The sequence below is a fragment of the Macaca nemestrina genome, chromosome 3 (genome assembly GCF_043159975.1).
Source record: "Macaca nemestrina isolate mMacNem1 chromosome 3, mMacNem.hap1, whole genome shotgun sequence".
NCBI classification, from domain to species: Eukaryota; Metazoa; Chordata; class Mammalia; order Primates; family Cercopithecidae; genus Macaca; species Macaca nemestrina.
Window position 1 is genome coordinate 37,822,269 of NC_092127.1, and position 15,635 is coordinate 37,837,903.

General features: G+C 43.6%; 1 long non-coding RNA gene across 1 annotated transcript in view; it reads left to right on the plus strand.

Moving 5' to 3' along the window:
• The first annotated feature begins 392 nt into the window (after window positions 1–392).
• The window catches only part of LOC139362303 (uncharacterized), a 41,672-nt gene continuing 26,429 nt past the window's right edge, over window positions 393–15,635 (plus strand). The window contains exon 1 of the long non-coding RNA XR_011620910.1: window positions 393–945. This is a non-coding gene — a long non-coding RNA (uncharacterized lncRNA). The remainder of the gene's footprint in view (window positions 946–15,635) is intronic.

Below are 15,635 nucleotides of genomic sequence, written 5' to 3' on the forward strand. Positions count from 1 at the left end.
TTCCAGCTTCCAGGATATGCCAAAATTGACCACTATGCCTTCCTAGGCTAGTCCATAGTGCCACACTCCTATTCTCCCTCCTCTCCTTGATTAAACTTGTATTTCCACACATCTGAACAGGCTGCTGCACAAGCTTCCTTCTCACTCACTTGCTTCCCACCCGCTCTTGTTCTGCTTCCTCTTCTCTCTCCCATAACCAATTCACTCAGACAGAATGGATCTTATGTAACATGCCTCCCCGTCACACCCCCAAAAGGTGGCTTCCAAGCTCTGGTTGAAGCACAGACATCTGCATTTCCACTTGCAGAAACAAACACCATGTGGGACTCCCTGGCACCTCTCCAGGGCTGTGAGATCAGGAGAGGCACACGCTGAAAGAAGTGCTATCCTGCTTACAACCCACAGTCCCTCCCTGGGCTACCTGGTCACAGATTACACGAGCAATTGTCACATAATTGTCCTTTAATGTCTTCCCAGAGATTTCAACTGGCTCCAAATTGTTTTTGCTAATAAAAACTAAGGAGATTTGCAGGAAACTCCAGATGCATTCAAACACTTGGGGGGATTGAGCAGCCTGAAGGCAGATGAAACTTAACTCAAATAAACATAAGGTAATGTGCACTGGCAAAAGTAATCTAAGATGTGAGTGTACATCTGTGCACTCCAAATTTGCAGCCGCCTCTGAGGAAGGAAATCTGGGAATAGCTCGTAATGGATGAAGTGGGCAGAGCAGCCAAGGCTGTCCCAGAGTAACTACTCCTTGACAAGGAATATCGGATCTCATTTTGTACAGACTCCATCAGTGGCCCAAACTGGACCGTGTGGCTTGGTTCTGCTACAGATTCCATAGTGTCACTCTTAGCTTTCAGATGTGGGAAGACAACAAGAAGTGGCTTCCAGGTGCTCGCCTCTGAGGCCAGGAGGCTATGCGGTGTTCCTGATGGGGTAAGTTGAAGTACGTGTCTGTGTTTGTCCGTTTTTACCATTGATTGCCAAACCCTGGAAGGGGCCGAGTTATCTGCACCTGCTGATTAATCCCCAGGGCCATGTTGACATGAAGGGCTAGCTTCCAAATTACAGCACTCCCTGACTTCAGACAACTCTCTAATTTGTTACATAAAAATTACTGGAAAGCAGTGTTTTGGTGTGCTATTCAGGGAGTTTAGTTCTTGGACTGGGGGAATATATACATACATACATATAAACACACATAATCAATATACACATATCTGTGTGTCTGCACACAAACACACATACATATTTGCTAATTGTGATTTCTATGGGTGTGACTCTGCCTGGTCCAAAAAACCCAGTAGACAGGTAAGTGACTTTATTGGCACTTTAGAGGTACCACTGTTTGAAGGGCAGGAGGAAGCTGGCACAGGCCTGCCAATCATGCCTTGTTCAGCCAAACCTCTCTCCTCCAAACCTCTGAGAGATAGGGGCAGAAGGCCACCAGCCGCACATCTTCAGCCTCCTCAGAAAGGTGCTGATACCTGCAAACAGGACGGGGCGCAACGGCCTGTCACTTCCCTCTTGCTGCAGCAACAGGAGCTGAATAGAGTCTCAAGTCAGCTTGGCTTACCTTACCTCGCTTCTCCCACAGGAACCATGCACAGAAAAGGTGCGACAGCACTGAGGGAGGCCATGGATTGGGAGGAGAAGTGGGGTCTGGAATATTCTCCCTTCTAGAAAGTAGCAAAGGCGTTCCAGTGCCTGGCAGTCCAAAGGCCCCTCATGGCATAGAGGAGAAAGGGAGACATGGCCACAGCCCCAGCTCCAGGAACTGGGCAGGTCCATTTGACCCACCCACTGCGCATGGCTCTATGTCATCATTATCCAGCTGATTGTACAGAAGTCCCACCTGGCATGTGGGAGCAGTTCACAGGGTCAGTGTATAATGTGCAGAGCTTCTAGGTGTGTTAGAGCCAGTCACTGAGAGCTTTGGGCTTCTTCCTCGGTCCCCAAGAACTGAAGCCATTGCTCCTCTTCCTCAGTCAGCACCAGTGCTGCCTGGGGGCTGTGTCCTCAGGCCTGCTGGTAAGCAAAAGCCTTCTCAATTTCTCTGGTACCTGATGCCACTGAAACAACTATACCACCCCATTTGAGGACTTTAGGAGTCTTCTATATTTAATAATACAGGGCATGGATTCTTTTTGTTTATGCATCAAATATTTTTCTTCTGGTCCATACAAAACACTACACTAAGAAGTGTAGAAGACAGTGTAAATTTAACAGCCAACTGGAAAAGAGAAACTACACAATTTGCAATGTCCATAAGAGCAACAAAGCAAATAAAATGCTCTGAAGAGCAATTTGTCTTGAGACTAACAAAACAAAAATTTACCTATGAAGTTCTAACCAAGAGGACACCAAGCAATGTCATAAATGAGGAACTGATCAGTTCTCAGATTTTGCTGTGAACACTGGAGAATCTGGTTCTAAAAGTCTGAAATAGGGCTTGAGATTTTGCATGTTTCTTTCTTTCTTTTCATTTTCTTTCTTTTTGAGACTGAGTTTCATTCTCGTTGCTCAGGCTGGAGTGCAGTGGTACAATCTTGGCTCACCACAACCTCCACCTCCCAGGTTCAGGTGATTCTCCTGCCTCAGCCTCCGAAGTAGCTGGAACTACAGGTGCCCGCCACCATGCCCAGCTAATTTTTTGGTATTTTTATTAGAGATGGGGTTTCATCATGTTGGCCAGGCTAATCTCAAACTCCTGAGCTCAGGTGATCCACTTGCCTTGGCCCCCCAAAGTGCTGGGATTACAGGGATGAGCCACTGCGCCCAGTCAATTTTGCATGTTTCACAAGCTCCTTGGTGTTGGTGATGCTGCGATGCTACTGGTTGTCAGACCACACTTGGATAGCCAGGCTCTAGACCATGTGATATTTCACTAGGCTGTCTTATACAAACTCTCAGTACTGGCCAGAGGTGTAATTATACTGGGAAGACTGGCCAAGGTAGCTCACACCTATAATCCCAGCACTTTCAGAAGTTGAGTCAGGAGGATTGCTTGAGGTCAGAAGTTCGAGACCAGCTGGACAACGTAGTGAGACTCCATCTCCACAAAATAAAAATAAAAATTAGCTGGGTGTGGTGGTGCCTGCCTGTAGTCCTAGATACTTGGGAGACTGAGATGAAAGGATCAATTGAACCCAGGAGTTCAAGGCTGCAGTGAGCTATGAGCAAGCCACTGCACTGCAGCCTGGGTGACAGAGCAAGACTCTGTCTCTGAATAATAATAATACGGGGCATTGGCACTCAACTCCAGCAATACATTGGAGACCACTATGACACCCAGGTAATCAGCTCCCTACCAACCTGGTTGCACCCAGAAGAAGGTTCAGAATATTTAGAAAAATGGTAGAGTGAATAAGTTTTAAAACTCTTCCTAAATATCATTTTTCCCAGTCTAACTTCTTTATTCTTATCTGGCTATGAGCTCAAGATGGTTGTCCCCAACAAATAATCGGAGAGCTGCCAGGGCACCCTAGGAACATAGGCCAGCAGGGGCAGACATCAATCTCCTAGGAAGCCAAGGGACCTGGAAGGGATTGGCTTCAATTCAGAATGAGAAGGATGTGGGTAGGTACCCACATCCTTCAATTCAGAATGAGAAGGATGTGGTTAGGAAAGGACTTTCCAGGTCCATTACATACAAGCTCCAAGAGGAGCTTGTATAAAGCCACAAATGCAGGAAGAAAACCGTAGAGTACTTGGAAGACACTGTTTGCATGGAACACGCCCGGGAGCCCTGCCCCCACTGATACGTGTGGTTTGCTCCCTCGCTCCCTCACCCTTTGAGTTCTCTGCTCAGATGTCCCCTCCTCGGACCCCTCCATCTAAAACAGCCTCCTCCTGCCCCTGCTGGGACTCACTAGCCCCTTACCCTGCTTCACCACAGTTATCACTACCAGAGCTCTGATCAGGTAGTTGAAGAAAATAAAATTTTAAGTGGAGGACACAGCAAGGGCAAAACCCTGGGGCAGGAACACACTGCTGGAGCGCAATCCATGAGGGCGAGAGTGTACGAAAATGTCATCAGAGAGGACACCCAGGACCACGAGGTAGGGCTTTGGATTCTGCGTCAATCAGCTCTTGCTACGTGGCAACGACAGATGTTCAGTGGCACACAGCAGCAAGCGTCTCACTGCACATCAGCAGCTCAGCCTGGACAGGCCTCCTCCACGTGTTTCATTCTGGGACCCAAGCTGCAAAAGGCAGGGGCAACTGCTCTTGTTCTTGTCCTGGCAATAGCAGACATGAGGAGCGTAAGTCCAACTGCACAGGCTCATGACGAGCACCTGCTGGAGTCAGGGCCACTGCCGCCCAAGGACAAAGCACATGACGTGACTAAGTCAAATCAAGGGGCGGGAAATACACCAGGGCCACGGTGAGGCTGTGCAGAGTACCAGGTATCGAGTGTCATGAAAATGGGGACAGGAATTCATTCTATTGCAGGGTAATATGATGGGGGAGCCATTGTGTGTGGGAGGAAGGCATTGGGCAGAGCAGTGGCATGACTGGATGTGCATTTTTTGGCATCCTCTCTGGCTGTTGGATGAACAATAAACCCATTCCAGGGGGCCACCGTGGAGGCAGAGACCCTGCTGGAATACATCCAATGATGAGCACCGAACACAGGCTCACTGAGGTCTTGCTATGTGCCAAGAGGATGTTGACCTTGCCTCAGACACTCTGCATGAAACTAGGGGGGTGCCAGGAACCACAGCCTTGAGGAAGGGGACGGCATGTACAATTTTTATTCCCATGGTACTCGCCGCCCTAGCACAGACGGACTAGATGGGAGACCGAACAAGAAAGCAGGAGGCCCCTGCTCCAGTGCCGAGGTGGCTGATAAAGGCTGCTGTGGACATCATGGGAGTGGAAATAGCCACGTGGTCTGGATGGGAACAGAAAGACCCCTGGCAGTACTCATGGGTGTGCAGTGCTCAAAACGAAGGCTGAAAACAAGGAGGATGGCGTGTACCTCCCTTTTGCTGTAAAAATAAGACAGCAGGATGGTGAGTCAAAAGAAGCCGGCTGGCTTCACACCCTCCAGGAAGATATGCAAGGGCTTCCCATCTCATCCTATCCCACTTCAACCCTGCGTATGTCATGGCTCAGATCTCCCGATAGAGATGGCAAAGTGAAATGCTCTGAGAAAGCAGCCTTTTGGAAAGCAGACCGTTTTTATAAAAGGAACACACTGTAACCAGGAATTTTTATCTGTGGAGAAGTAAACAAGTTCTCTGTGAGAGGGTGGTGACAAGCCGAAGCTGCAGCAAATATCAAGGCAGAGAGATTCCTGAACTGGGCAGGGTTGAGCAGAGGGGGTTGCTACCTTAGGCTCCTCTGTGTCCTGGATAGTAGAATCAAGCTAGTCAGTGGCCAGGTGGACAGGCAACAGCGCTGATGAGATAGCCTCTTTGTAGCACCACAGAGACTTACAAAAGAAGGACAGCGTTTTAAGGTCCAAAAGGAAAGCCATGTTATTCAAAATTTCAAATTAGCAGAAATACCAAAAAAATAGGCACGCACAACCAAAATGGAAACAGAAGCCATTCAATGTGTCAGATCAAGTCACAGAACTTCTTTCAACTTCAGCTTTTTTCATCTTTAGAATGGGGTGTTTGGACCAAACTACTTTTTAACATTTCTTTTACTTCTGAAATTCTATGATCTATTAAAGGGCACCTTGTAAGAAACTCCAAAGAATGTCAAAAACAAAAACAAGAAACTGAGGGCATTCATGGAATGCACAAAGGAATGAAAAGAAAGACAGAAGCGACAATGCATCAATGCTCTGCCTTGCCCTTTACCAAGGAAGATGCATGCCCTTGAAATGGGCAGGTTGGAGCATTCAATAAAATCATAGTAAATGCACAGAATGTTCTAGTCTTCTCTGACAAAACAGATATCAATAAATCACCCAGACAGGATGTGATCCACCTAGGAATTTCAAATGAGTTCATGGGCAGAACTGTGGAGCTGTCGACTGTGATGTGAGACCAGTTGCTGCAACAGCTGTGGTTCTGCAGGACAGTCGGATTGCCAATGTCAGTCTCAGCCTGCGTTTCCAGAGGGGACCCTGGGAAACCACCAACTGTTAGTTTCTCCCTTCCATACCAGCCAGGCTGCTGGAAGAAAGTACAAATTTATCTTTAAGGAATCAGCTCTGATTTTCAAAGCTCCTTGGGGGTACACAGGGTAAGGGGAGTGAGTCATTTGGCAGACTTTGGAAATGTCTTTGACAACTGTCTACACTAAAACCCGGTTATGGGTGAGTAGAGAATGAATGGATCACCATAGGAGTCACAGACTATTCGAAGTGGACAAATAATTAAATTTCAGCAAGGAAAACTGGGTAATAAAAAAGACTCATTTCTTTGTAAAAGGTAAGAGCTCTCAGAGGTCAAGAGGTGCCAATCTTGGTGAATAATTTTATTAAGAGATTTGAAGAACTAGGTGCGCAGTGAAACTCTCAGAGTGGTAGATGACCCCGAGATACTCTAAGTGAAATGGTAAGTCAATAGGAGAGAGACTTTTCGAGGCTAAACAGAAAACGGTACAGAAATTTCAACTTCAGGGCAAGTTCAAGTTAAAACACTTTAAGAATAAGCAGTTATAGAACAATAGCCTAGAAATAACCTATAATGCCAGGAGAAGACCCTGGGAATTATTTGCTTTCCTGAGAACATTAAGCCTAACACAGGACAGTAGCATCCAAAACAATAAAATGCCAGGCACTCCATAAATATTTGTTAAATGAATGAAATGCTGAGGCATCAGAATGATACAATAGAAAATATGTCCCAAACTTGAACAAAACTATTTGTAACAGAATGTTAAAATGGAACTTTTCTTGCCTCCCCTTCGGCTGACGCACGAAGACAATAGATGTTACCTTCCAAAGTGAGACCATTATTTTTTATGGGACTTGGAAAAAGGAGATGACTGACAATCCCAAAAAGATACATACTGAATGATTCCACAAAATAACAATTATAGAGATGGAGAACAGATCAGTGCTTGCCAGGTTAGGGATGAGAGAAGGGAGTACGCTATAAAGAGGTAGCGTGAGGACCTTGTGGTGATGGTACAGTTATGTATCTTGAATGTGGTGGTGTTACCATGAAACTACACATGTGAAATAATTGCACAGATTTGCAAACCACACACAATTGAGAGCATGTATAACTTGTGGAATGTGAATAAGCTCTGTGGATTGTATCAATGTCAATTTCCTGGTTCTGATATTGCTTTACAGTGATGCAAGATGTTAACATTGGAGGTGAAAATTGCATGGGATGTCCCTCGATGTTTCTTTGCAATTCAGCTTCCTATAAGCCCATAATTATGTTAAAATACAACATTTTTTAAAAAGAGGTGGGGGATGAAAAACCAGTTTCAACCCTAAGCTGACCACCCACCTCTAGCCCATATAAAAGATTAGAGAAGTCAAGAAAGGAGAAAGTGGAGGTTGAGAGAACATTTTTAGAGAATGCTCTATGTATATTATGATTCTGACTCTCTCCTTGCAGTAAGGAATAGAGTGCTGGTCCCTCGTGTTAAAATTAGTGAAAAGCCCTCAATAGGAACACTCTGAAAGCATGGTCTGTGTCCCCTGCAGTTGATGGACACATTAAACTGGGCCTAACCCCTAGCTGAGAAATTTCAAGAGCAAGAGTTGGTCTGGCCATCTGCTGACACACAAGCCAAGGAGAAGGGGCTGTGTTAGGGGCCTGCTCTCACAGGGTCTGTCAGTGTAATAAATACACTTGCTTTCCATGAGCCAGATGTGGACCATAGTCTTATCCAAGAGAGCTGCCTGAGAGATGAAGAGAGAGCAGCAGAGATAAGACAGAGATAATGCCAAATGCCAGGAAGCAGGGATAGAGTGTGCAATGAGCTGGAGAAGAGTGTCTTGCCCATGTCAATGGACTGCAGGTGAGAGGAAGGTCTCTGGTAATGGGAATGTCTTAAAACCCCACAGGATACAGATGAGAACGAGTCAGCTTAAAACATTTCCCAAGCCCAGAGAGGGCAACACCAAGCTCACAATAGTACCAGGCAAGATAAAACTTTTCTGGCCTATGTTATCTTTTCTCCCTTCCCATGATCCACTGAATAGGGACCAAAAATCACAGTTAATTAGATGGAGGGGGGAGATGGGAAGCACAAAGTGGAAAAAGGTGAGGATGTATTCCCTCTCCCAGCTGCCAGACTCTACGCACAGCAGGTCATGATCAGGAAAGGAAGGGAAAACAATATTGAACCAAGTCCAAAGTATTATCTGTTACATGAGACTGGATTTTTAAATTATTGATTGGAGAATGCTGTGACTAGAAAAACCTGCCTGAGTTTTTACCCAGACACAAGAGAAGAACTAGGCGCACACAGCAGATTTAAAGGGGCAGTGGGAGGTAAAATGTTGGTTCTTGGTTATATGCCACAGTCTTGCTTGTTCAATGTGATTGTTGCATAGTGTGTGTACTGAGGTCTGTGTGCATTCCTATTTCATCAAGAAAGATATCACAGAACTGGAGGGGGCAATGAAAAAATTCATAACGTGGGGGGAAGGAGGTCTGGCATACATGAAAAGTTTTAAAAATGATGACTTCAACATAAATCCAAAGGTTAAAATGGAAATTTTATTGAAATCAATACAATCATAAATGATATGAATAAGGTCAATAAAAATCTTTGCCAGACCCCAGAATACAGTAACAGGAGGGCATCACTTAAGGTAAGAGAAAGACCCAGCAAGGACAAATATTACTGGGGAAAACATTGCTTCTCAAGAAATGATATAGGCTAAACACACAAATGGATACCTTTAAATTTAAATTCAGTTGAACTTGAAAAATAAATATATTTCATACAATACTTTTAGAGAGAAGGAAGAATCCAAAATTATATAAACAAGATGAAAAGTACTGAAATGCAACTAGAAGTATCCATACTATACTCATATTTAATGTACTTTAATAATTAGCATTAATTTTAAAAATATATACTATGCAACACTTTTATGGAACAAGAAGTATCTATGAGTTATAACCACACCAACAAGGTTCATAGTAATAACCTGAAGTATCAATAACTACCATATTGATAAGAAAATTTATTTCATAAATACATAAAACCACCAATGGAATGTCACTAATGTTGTTCCTTTTATCGATGTGACCCAGATTATTTTTCACCCCATCTGAATAGGCTACAGAATACTTAAAAGTATTTTCTTTTAAAACGTTTGGAATCAGTGGTTCTCCACCAGAGTGCACATTGCATGATTACGCCCCAAGGTCCTGGTGGGTGCATCCTCTTTTCCTAGAATGCTTGTTCCCAACCCTGTGCATCAATCACGTCTCTGCTCAAATGTCACCTGCTCAGAGGGACCCTCACCTTTTTCAACCTATTTACAATTGCTACCATTACCCATCACCACCTGAAATTCTATTATTTATTTTTTGCTTCTTTGTTGTCTGTCTCCTTGCTGGAACATAAAAGCCAAGAGGTCAGCAGCCTCACCTTTTCATTACTGTATCCCCAGGGCAGTGACTGGCACCTAGTGGGCTGTGGCAAAGGCTGCCATTTTCCCACCTAACGTCTATGCTCCCTTTCTTCCTTAATAATGGAGTCCCTGTATTGTCAGGTTCAGCAGTTGTGCCCAGCTATACAACTACATCCATCTACAGCCTCTCTTGTCCATAGAAATGGTCAAAACAGAAGACATGGAGTGGAGCTTCTTGGAAAACACTTAGAAGGAGGCTTACTCTTTAAAGAAAGTATGCCCTTTCCCCCTTGCTCCTTTCTTCTTCCTACTGCCTGAAACATGAATGTAATGGCTGGAGCTGCAGCAGCCATAGTTGTGACCATGAGGCAAGCTTACTTATATGGAGCCATTCTAGGAGGGGTACGAGTCTTCCATGACCGTACCAGGCCTAGGCTGTATACTTCTTGACTTCTTTCCCATGGAAAAATAAACCTCTACCTGTTTAAATCACATGATTAGTGTTAATTGTTATATGTAGCGAAACCTAATTCTGATGTAAGAATGCTTAGTAAGAGTTTAGTTCTTGTTGCCCAGGCTGGAGTGCAATGGTACAACCTCGGCCCACTGCATGTAACCTCCACCTCCCGGGTTCAAGCAATTCTCCTGCCTCAGCCTCTGGAGTAGCTGGGATTATAGGTGCCCGCCACCACGCCCAGGTAATTTTTTGTATTTTTTGTAGAGACAGGGTTTCACCATGTTGGCCAGTCTGGTCTCGAACTCCTGACCTCAGGTGATCCACCTGCCTCAGCCTCGCAAAGTGCTGGGATTACATGCATGAGCCACAGTACCCGGCAGTGTTTTTTCTTTTAAACTCTTAAAAAATTTTTTTAAAACATACATTATTACATTCCCCACTCCAAATCTCTGATTAAGCAGTTCTGGAGGTGGGAACTGAGTGATTGTGGTTACCAAATTAGTTTGCAAACCACTAGCTGGATGACCCTTCCATTAGGCTAGATCTGCACAGAGGAGAGTCAGAAAGCGTTCTGGAATCCTGGTGCAGTCACTTACCCACTAGCTGTGTGACCTGAGGCCACTTGCCTCTCACTAAGCCTGTCTTACCATCAGTAAATCAGGTCAATGTTGTAAGTAGATACTTCATAAATATTTATTATTGTTGTTATACGAGCTCTAAGGCAAATGAGAATGTTATAAGAAAATGCCATGGCTTTCCCCACATGGCTGTCTTTGAAACAATGCTGGGAAAACCACACGGGGAATCTAATCTATCATGACAATTCCCCTGCTCTAATGCTTGAAGGAAAAGAAGGTGAGTCATATATACAGAACTCTTTTACATGCAAGCTACAGAGACCCACTGGGACTAGCTAAGTTGGGAAATTTTGCTGAGCCTTAGAAGCAAATGAACTAGGGATTGAACATCCTAAGCCTCTCTCCATCTCCGTTTCCTATCCATAGGTCCTCTCTTTGTTTCTGCTTCATTCTTCTCTTCCTCTCTGCAACTTTTCATCCTCTGTTTTTCTGGTTCATAGAAAAATGTAGCTACAGAGAACTCCTAAATTCACACCATCCATGAGGAGATTCAGTCATCTACATTTCAGCTTTCCAGGGAAGAGACCCTGATTAGCTCAGCTGAGTGATATGACCCCCTCCCTGGCCCCCACCACCACCACCATGCCTCACATCCTACTGTATGGGTGGGGGAGTGAGTCACACTGTGGAAAGTGGCTGGTCCTAACAACAACATAGATGGAGACAGGAGCAAGGCTGTGAGTTGGAGGGTGAACGTGACAGAAATACAGAAAGTTCATTATGATAACTGAAGTCAAGTTTTGTTTGGGTAAGCAGAGAACTTGAGCCAGAATCAGTGAAGAAGTAAGGATAGGGAGATGCTAACTCTTCAAAATGCTGGCCCACCTCAACTGGTTCCATCAAACTACGGGCTTATAACTAGGGGTGATTGAGAGATTGACCTGAATTAAGGCATCCTGGATACTGCACAGACAATTGAAGGAAAGGTGACTGGTGAATAGAGGGCTTGCAGTGCTCAAACGTTTGATTTGATAAATATTCAACCAGTTTCCCTCAAACACCAAAGGCCTGTAATGGACTGAACATAAGAAAAAAAGGATGTTTCAGATCAGCCACTTTTAGCCTATCTTATCTTTGGCTATAAAAGACTATTTATAGATTGTTCATCCCCTTCTGCAAGGGCTGCTTTGAAGATGATCTGCAGGCAGTCTCTGTGCCCCTCCTCTAATGCAGCTACCACTGGGCAGGTGTCCTTCCCCACTGAGCTCCCGAACCGAGGCCCCTCCCCCTGGCCCCATCAGGTCCGGGATGAGTAAGAGCACACCTGTCACTAGTCTCTGAGTTCTCAGTGTTTTTTGCTGGTTTCCCTAACTCTGCCCACACCTCCTTAAGTCTCTTCCTTTGAGAAGGAAAAAGATGATGTGTATATTGTCCCTAGGCTGTCAATGGACAAATGGCTTTCTTGCTTTTCATTTCATTGATGGTTTACTTTATGTGTCCATCAGTGATATATGCTTACATCACAATTCTGCCTCTCAAGAAAGGTTCCTTGGCAACAGTGCTCTGACGCCTGTACCAGGGTCTGGAGCTTTCTTAGTAGCCAGGAGCATCATCGCCCATGAGTTCCCTGGACCACATGGAAATAGCTGTTCCAGAGAAGACATTCTGTAAAGGTGGCTTAATCTCTTTCTAGATAGACCCCTCCAAGACTTTTTATTTTAACATTTATAGAAGCTTATCAGATCTAAATAGCCTAATTAAAATCAGGAGTAAATCTCCCTGTGACTTCCGATGGGATAGAATAGGAAACACTTTTGAAGTTAATGCCATTGGCTCTGAGAGATGTTGGAGGCCTGAAATGCAGGTAAAAGAAAGAGGAAGTCCTGTCTGGCCTTGCTTTTTTTGAAACATCTGTTGATTCTCTTGCAGCTCAGGAATATGCTTGGTTTTGAGGTTGCAGGCACCGGGACTTGCACTCTGGCTCTAACTCCTAGCACTTGCAAGTCCTGGGGAAAATTTCATAATTTGTGTGGATTTCTGCTTCCTATTCTGTGAAATAGGATTAGTGTGAGGATTAAATGAGATATCACGTGAAGACCCGATACTAGGCCCAGCACAAAGTAGCATCTCAAATAAATCATATTTATAGTTGAGAACACAGTTGAAATAGCACAATACATCAGACTTTCAGAAAATCTTAAAGATCTGCATCTCTGCGTTTCTTAAAATTTTCTGTTGCATATTAATAATGCCCATGAGTCCTTGTCTCAGAGGGATGTTGCACTCACATCTATAGCTGAGTCTGTCTGATCGTGGTGCTCACAGCTCTGACATCTGTTAGGCTTGTGAGACTGCAGAATCCAGGCTCCTGACCCGGGTCTCAAGAATGTGGGATCCAGGACTCTGCCATTTGACAAACACTGTGGGCGAGTATCACGTGGGAAAGCTTGAGGACTTCTGCACTATATGCAATGGGGTTTTTAATTAATTAGTGATTTTTTTCTAAAGACAGAATCAGAGAAGTGGGGGCAGGGGCGGGGCATGGTGCTTTTAGCTGGTGAGGATTATCTTCTGATGGCTGGAGGAGGTCCCCCAGGCCCTAGTCCCTGGTTGCTGGTTGGAGCGCTAACCATCCTCACATTCCCAAGAAAAGATGCTCTCCTCCCTAGAAAATGTGTCCAAACAGCCAGGAGCCCACCCCAGATCTGAATGTACTGTCAAAATTTCCTAACATTTTGGAAATTTTTTAAATTCAAAACTACTTTCTCCTTAGCAAATTTCAAGGTTTATACTAGATCAGCAAATTCTTATCAATAAGACAAACAAGGCTGAGGACTGAGTAAAAGTGAATCCCCCTCCAAAAGATCAGTGTAAAACTTTTAAGTGCATAATAGGTTACAAAGTACCCCTGACTGTTCCTTATCGAAAGGCAAAGTGCCAGGAGACCTCCTGACTTACATTTGGGTACCAGTCAGGAAGCACAATAATTCTGGCATTTTGTGGAGTTCCTTTTTCTTCTTTCCTTCCTTATTTTTTTCTTTATTTCCATTCATCAAAAAATGTGCACCATGGTCTAAATATTAGGAAGCAAATGCAGTCTGAGGCCATTTCAAACTAGCACGCCTGTGCACCCCCAGTTTCTGTGTATCTCCTCAACCTTGATCCCTGTTTGCTGATCTCTTGCTTCTAACTAATGAGGAACAAGGAGTTTTCTCTTCCAGATCTCGGTTGAACTGTCCTTGTCCAATGAAATGAATCACATTCAATACAAGAGGGTCTTTGTGATCAGAGGCACCAGGAATTAAGGGCCCTACTTTTTTTGAAAGGATCAAATCTACAATTAACATACATAAAAATAAAAATACTTTATTTACTGATAGACCTGTTGCTCTTTGCCAGGGTAGCTCTGCAAATAATTAACCTTTATGTTATTTCCTAACGGCTGTCTAAGAATAACATTGTGAGGGAAGATGAGGATTATCTTGGGGATTCTAAGATGCAGAACAGCATGAAGAGTACCCCACGTTGATCCTTGAGCAATATCACTCTACTGGCTCATAAAGTCTTCTTTTTGGGTGACTCCAGAACAATTGCTCCTTAATCAGCTCTCCTTTGTTGCCTCTAAAACAGAAAACCTGAATGTGGTTAGGTCATAGGGGAGGCATGTGTACATCTGTGATGAGCTGTGTAACACAGCTGATTATGCCAAAGTTTTCCATCTCACAAGAGCTTGTGAGAAGGAGGCAGATCCATTTATCTCAGGCATTTGTTCTCACCACATGTATTTATCTGATGACAAAAGGGACCAGGAGAGAAGGATGGATAACTTATTCAGTATTCAATAACTCATTCACTCATTCAACAAATATTCGCTCTATTCTAAGACAGGCTCTGCACAAGGCACAGGGGTTAGAGTGATGAACAAGGTATATTTCTGCCCTCAAGAAGCTCACAGGCTAAGGGGGAGATAGGCCAACTATCATAGTGCAGTGTGAGTAGAGAGTGATCAAGATGTGATAGGACTGAAGGAAAGGAACACCCAACTTGCCTGAGGCACCTCAGAGGATCAGCCAACTACTGAACACAAAGCTCCAGACTCAGATCCATGGCAGGTCAGTAGGGTTACTTTGTAGTCAAAGGAGAGCATCCTGAGCATTGTTATTTGAGTGCCAGGGGAAGAAAGAGTTGCCTGTTGCTCCTGTAAGCCCTACCTCTTTGCTCAACATTATGGAAAATTACAGCCTACTTGGTGGAGATCATTTCTCCCTGACATGGGAAATCATGTTCCTGTGAATCACTCCACACCCCACAGCCATATTTTTCATCACATATGAGCTATTATTTCCAGCTGGGTGTTGACAAGACAAAACTGTTCCCTAATGCTTAAGTAATAGAGTGGAAAATAGTTGACAGAATATGAAAAGGTTGATTTTGATTATACATACAATCTCTTAAGAACAAAATGTACTTGAGCAAGCATGAATCATTCCTTACAGGACTGTGAAATGATTTATATATATATTTAGATAGTTATTTAATTGGTTAGTTTTAAAATAACAACTTTATTTTTTTGCATACATATTATAAAAACTCAAGATATATACAAAAAAGCAATGCATTACTCAAACCCCACTACCTACAATTACTAGTGTTAATATATGATGAGCACCAATTCAGACATCTTTCTGTCTGTAGTTGGGTGAAGGAACGGATGAATGGACAAAAATAATTTTATAAGAATGTCATCATGTTATATTTCTCTTCAAAATAAAAATACTAAATTTAGTTTTGCATAAACTTATTAGGAGACGAAAGAAACTAAAATGAAAATAAAGGAAATGCTAAAATTCATAGAATTAATTCATATTAATTCATTGAATCCACACACACAAAAAAAACCCCAATGAAATATTGACTATTATTATCCCCATTTTACAGATGAGGAGACTGAGGCACAAAAAAGGTTACTTAAGTAACTTGCTTAAATTACAGAGCTAGTAAGTGGCAAAGGCAGGATTCAAATTCAGGCAGCCTGACTTTAGAGCCTGTGGCTTTAAAGGCTTTCTTCAAGAAGGTT